This window comes from Curcuma longa, chromosome 14 (assembly GCF_044706935.1).
Source record: "Curcuma longa cultivar G26 ecotype Majalengka, Jawa Barat chromosome 14, ITB_CL_G26_1.1, whole genome shotgun sequence".
Lineage (NCBI taxonomy): Eukaryota > Viridiplantae > Streptophyta > Magnoliopsida > Zingiberales > Zingiberaceae > Curcuma > Curcuma longa.
Window position 1 is genome coordinate 2,615,601 of NC_133874.1, and position 5,680 is coordinate 2,621,280.

Here is a 5,680-nt window from a genome sequence, read left to right on the forward strand (position 1 = left end):
CTCGTGATCGTCCTTAGAGATTCGAAAATTAATTGGAAAGGAAAAATCTGAAGTTCTGGCCGCGCGAGACGAAGAACAGAGGAAGAAAATCACGAAGCCGAAGCTGCTACAGTGCCCGCGAGAATGCTACAGTGATCTTTCTTGTTATAACTGGGATTTGAAATCACTGTGCTGAGCCGGGTTTATTTGTGGTTTAGTGCCAGTTCATCTCCAAATCATCCGGTTCAGCTCCAAATCAAGCCTAATTCAGCTCCAATTCGACTCCGGTTCGACCCATTCAACTTAAAAATCGTTCACCGAAGAATAGAACTCATCCGCCCTGGCAAAATGATCTTGTACCACCTGATTCTGCTCCTGGGTCATTGCACTATAAGCCTCCAACTGACGTTGGTATGCAGAGTGCTCTTCATGGAGCGTGTCTAAGGTGGTACGAAATTCAGAAAAATTATAAGCTGAGTCTGTCTCACCGTATGCAAAAGAATGTCGTGCAGGCTCAGTCTCAGGGTAAGATGGTTCATGGTAAGATGGTTCACAATAAGACGGTTCTTGGTGATACGAAGATTCATGGGCTTGCTCTAATTCTGGTTCATGATAGGAGGGGGAACGACTAGGTACTGGGGCACGTAAAATCCAGTTCTCGGCCTTTCTGATTGTAGTTCTTGGGTGAGGTAATGGAAAAGGAAATCCATCAGATAAATTAAATCCATACCCACCTTCAGTCCTACATATCATCCTCATCGCTAGGCAAGTATCAATGTCAATCCTAGTGTTGCCTAAAACAGCCTCTAACCGATTCAATTCACAACCTAGGGCTGAAGCGATGACAGTGATAAGGCCTCCTATAACTATTACCCCAGTAGAGGACTTAGAAATTTTGATCAAGTTTTGTAGAAAATGGAACCCAGTATCAAACTCGACTTGATGCAACATTGCCCAGATGCAATATAGCTCCAACTTCCTCACTACGCCGTCACTCTCCGCTCGACCAAATATGGTGCAAAGAAGCCTTGGTCTTTGAAGGATCGTAGGGTTCTTCAGAATGGGAGTGTAAGAACCGATGGAATCAAAATATCTCCACAATGGTATGATATTGTCCACTTTGGACCTAAGCCCTCATGGCTTTGTTCGTGGGCTCTCCCCAAAAGGCCTCATTCCAATGGAGATACTTTTCATCCTTTTAACCCATGCTCTTTTCCATGTATTTTAGATGTGGGACTATATTTGCACCCTTGCAACCCAACAATCCCCCCCCTCAAACAAAGGATCACAGGCCCCCCCCAACGTCATTTTGATGTCTGAATCCTCGATCCATCAGGACTTTTTGCCCCTCGGTCCACCCGACCTACTAAGACTTACCACCTAGCCACAGCTAGAACTTTTTGCCCCTCGGTCCACCCGACCTACTAGGACTTCCCTACCTAGCCGCAGCTAGAACTTTTTGCCCCTCGGTCCACCCGACCTACTAGGACTTTCCACATAGTCACAACTAGGACTTTTTGCCCCTCGGTCCACCCGACCTTCTAGGACTTCTCACCTGGTGTCTGGTTCTCTTGATTCAGACACGGAAGCACCCACTTCCTTTGTTTAAGGTTCAAACTCCACTCGAGAGAATTTACCTGATGCCAACCAAGCCCTCCTGACTTGTTGGACTTGTGCTCGGCTCTGTCGTTGCCCCCCAGGACTTTAACTGCAACTGATCCTCCTGATCAGTCCAGCCTTCTGCTGCAACTTGTCCTCCTGACCCAAGTCCAGCCTTCTGCAACTTGGTCCTCCTGACCCAAGTCCAACCTTCTGCAACTTGGTCCTCCTGACCCAAGTCCAGATCTTGCTTGGTGCACGTTGACTCTGCCAAGTCTTCTTGCCTAGCCACACTAGGACTTTAACCTGTTCTCTGAAAACTCACTTCAAACTGGTTAGTCAAACCACATACTTAACTTGATCCTAGTTCCATAATCAAAACATAGGTTTGACCTGCTAGTGCTTCCTGCACTAACACAAATTGCGGATACAGTTTGTGATCGAGTCCTCGGTACACGCTCGGGCTATATTAGAGGACTTGGAAGTGGGCCAAAGCCAGTTAGATCCACTTCTTCAGATGCCACCTCCTCATCTAGAACCACTAATACAGCACTGCGTGAAAGGCTCGAAGGCACTGAAGCAGAGTTAGTGACCACCCGACTTCAATTAGCAAGCACTCAGGATCAGTTAGCAAGCACCCAAGATCAGTTGCAAGCAATGAGATCCAGACAAGATATATTTGAATAAATTCTTGATCAGTTGGCACCTGGAGCGCTACAATCTTTAATCCATGATTCTTCTTCAGCTCCACCTCCCCCTGCACCTTAGGTTGTGATGGTAAGTAAAATCTTAACCATCTCTACTTTTGTTTTAATTAAAGGGCACAGTTATTAAATTTGTGGATGCTATCTGATTCATACTTTGTGGATTTAGTTTGAACGTGTCTTTTATTCATAGTTTTGACTTGAGTTACTTGCAACAAAATCAGCCTGAATCAGTGGGTTTGATAGTTTTGACTTGAGTTACTTGTAACAAATTTATCAATTCATCTTATTGTAAACTATAATCTTATGTTAGCATTTAGTGTATCCACAATATAATGCATCCTTACACGTGTACATTTAAATCTTTTAACAGAAAAGAATTTAGAAGATAATTTATAAGACTTAGTTTTAGTTTATGTTAATTAAAGATCTACTTCTCTGTATCAGATTTCTGCCATTTGCCATTTCAGAGTTTCACTGCAGAGACATGTATGCTATGTGTGGGAAGCAAGTCTTGGATACAAAGCTCAATGTTTATGATGACTAGACTGCATTGTAATTGATGAGATGTAATATCTAACAACTTCTGACTTATGTTTTGACTTTTATATATTCTGTATCAAACTTCTGTAGTTTCATATATTTCTGGATGTTGGATGTGAATGTTATTGGATTTGTGAATGTGAATGTGAAATCTGTGTCTGTTTGTGAATGTGAATTCTGTGTTGTTCTGATGTGTGTTTTGTTCTGTACAGCTAATGTGTTTTGTGTTGTTCTGTTGTTTTGTGTTGGTCTGTTGTGCAGGTTATTTGTGTTGTTGTTGTTCTGTTGTTTTGTGTTGGTCTGTTGTGCAGGTTATTTGTGTTGTTGTTGTTCTGTTGTACAACTTAATCGTTGTCCAGGTTACTGGAGAGGCGGGTTGGGGGTTCATGTAGGTTAGCGACGAAATCATGAAAAATTCGTCGCTAACCTATATACATTAGCGACGAATTTCCATGATTTCGTCGCTAACCTATATACATTAGCGACGAATTTTCATGATTTCGTCGCTAACCTATATACATTAGCGATGAATTTCCATGATTTCGTCGCTAACCGTTGGGTTTTTTCGCCAACTAGCGACTCGATTTAGCTACGATATTATAAAAACTCGTCGCTAATATTTGAAATTTTAGCAACGAAAGTTTAATAATTCGTCGCTAACGTTAGCGACGATTTATAGGCTGATTAGGGATGATTAGAATTTCATCGGTAATATTAGCGACGAATTTTTGAAATTTCGTCGCTAATGTTAATTAGCAACAAGCTTATAGCGACAAAATCAGCGACGATAAAATATCGTCGCTAAGATATGTTAGCGACGAAATATTTACGTTAGCGACGAAAATACATCGTCGCTAAATATATAAATTCTTGTAGTGTTGTATGAACATCTGTTTTGAAATATTTTGAAATGAGAATCACTTTGGTCAAATGTTTACATTCTATATACTTTATATATGTTAATACAGTTGTCCACTTAATTTATATTATAGATAACATGGTGTGTGATGCCACATAGAAGATCATGTTATCGGCTCCTTATAAATAGTAACTTACGATCAAGATGGATTGGGACAAACCATTGGAGTGGTTGTAGTGTAATTGGTATTAGTTTATCTTGACTATTAAATTACACTAATACAGTTTATGTATATTGAGCAGGATCATTTGAGATTGTTCGATTTATATTGACTATATAATCAAACTAAATCTCTATTATTATAGATGTGCGTGCTCTTAATCCCTATATAATAACAAGCACGTATACTTACTATTTATGTCTTTGACTTATCAAAGGGTGATATTTATTCGTTAATCAATACGCCCGATGAGTTGGGAGATAGTATTATTTATATGGTGCGTTGTTGATTATAGAAGGAAACTGTGCCCTAATTATTTAGGCTAATGATGTCCCCTTGAGGAGCTCATAAGGATTATCATGTAAACCCTGCAGGTGGACTTGGTCCAGCATGATAATAAGGTTGAGTGATACTACTCTTGGATTAGAAGTTAATTAATTGAGTTGTCAATAAATCATTTAATTAATGGACATATGATATCTTAAACACAGGGAGATTAACGCACTCATGATAAGAAGGAGCCCATATTGTAGGGTCCCCAAGAATGTCTGTATCTCCACAATGGCATGATATTGTCCACTTTGGGCCTAAGCCCTCATGGTTTTGCTCTTGGGCTCTCCCCAAAAGGCCTCATGCCAATGGAGATACTTTCCATCCTTTTAAACCCATGATCTTTCTCATGTGTTTTAGATGTGGAACTATGTTTGCACCCTTGCAACCCAACAATCCCCCCCTCAAACAAAGGACCACTAGAAGCTCCCCTACCATTTCTCATGGTCCGGCTGCCATTTCTCATGGTCCGGCTGCCATGTCCTCATGGTCTGGTTGCCATGTCCCTCATGGTTCGAGCCTCTCCTACTTCCTTTGTTTTTCCCGAGAGTCCCCACATGGTTAGATCTGGATCATGGCTCATCCGGCGGTTAGTCCGGTGAAGAGCGACCTCGCTCTGATACCAATTGTAGGGTCCCCAAGGATGTCTGTATCTCCACAATGGCATGATATTGTCCACTTTGGGCCTAAGCCTTCATGGTTTTGCTCTTGGGCTCTCCCCAAAAGGCCTCATGCCAATGGAGATACTTTCCATCCTTTTAAACCCATGATCTTTCCCATGTGTTTTAGATGTGGGACTATATTTGCACCCTTGCAACCCAACACATATTGTAATATGGGATTGGTGCGATAATTCAATAATAACTCTTTAGTGGAATGAGTTATTATTGATGGACTTAAACTATGTGTTCGGGATGAACGCGGGAAGCCTAAGCCCATCAGGAGGCCAAAACAAATTCCTCCTCTATGTCCCTATTATAGCCTCTGGGTAAAGCCTCATATCCACCCAATAGAATTCTGTTAGAATTCTATTAAGAATTCTGTTAAGAATTCTGTCGGAATTCTGTTTAGAATTTTATTAGAATTCTATTAAGAATTCTGTTAACAGAATTTGGTTAATCCTAAACAGAATTTATGTTATCCAACAAAATTATATTAATTTTGTTATCCAACAAAATTATGTTAATTTTGTTATCCAATAAAATTATATTAATTTTGTTATCCAACAAAGTTATATTAATTTTTTTATTTTTTTCCTAAACTTCCTAAGGCGGCAAGGTATAAAAGGAGATGAGAGGGGGCGGCTCAAGATCAAGATTTGCTTCTTGTCTTGCCTCCTAGGGACGGCGCCCAACTCCTTTAATACTCCTTGATTCTTCCTGTAACTTCTCTGTCCACTATATGTATAGGTCTGCTCTCTATAGCTCAGATCTTCTTGGATCTGTA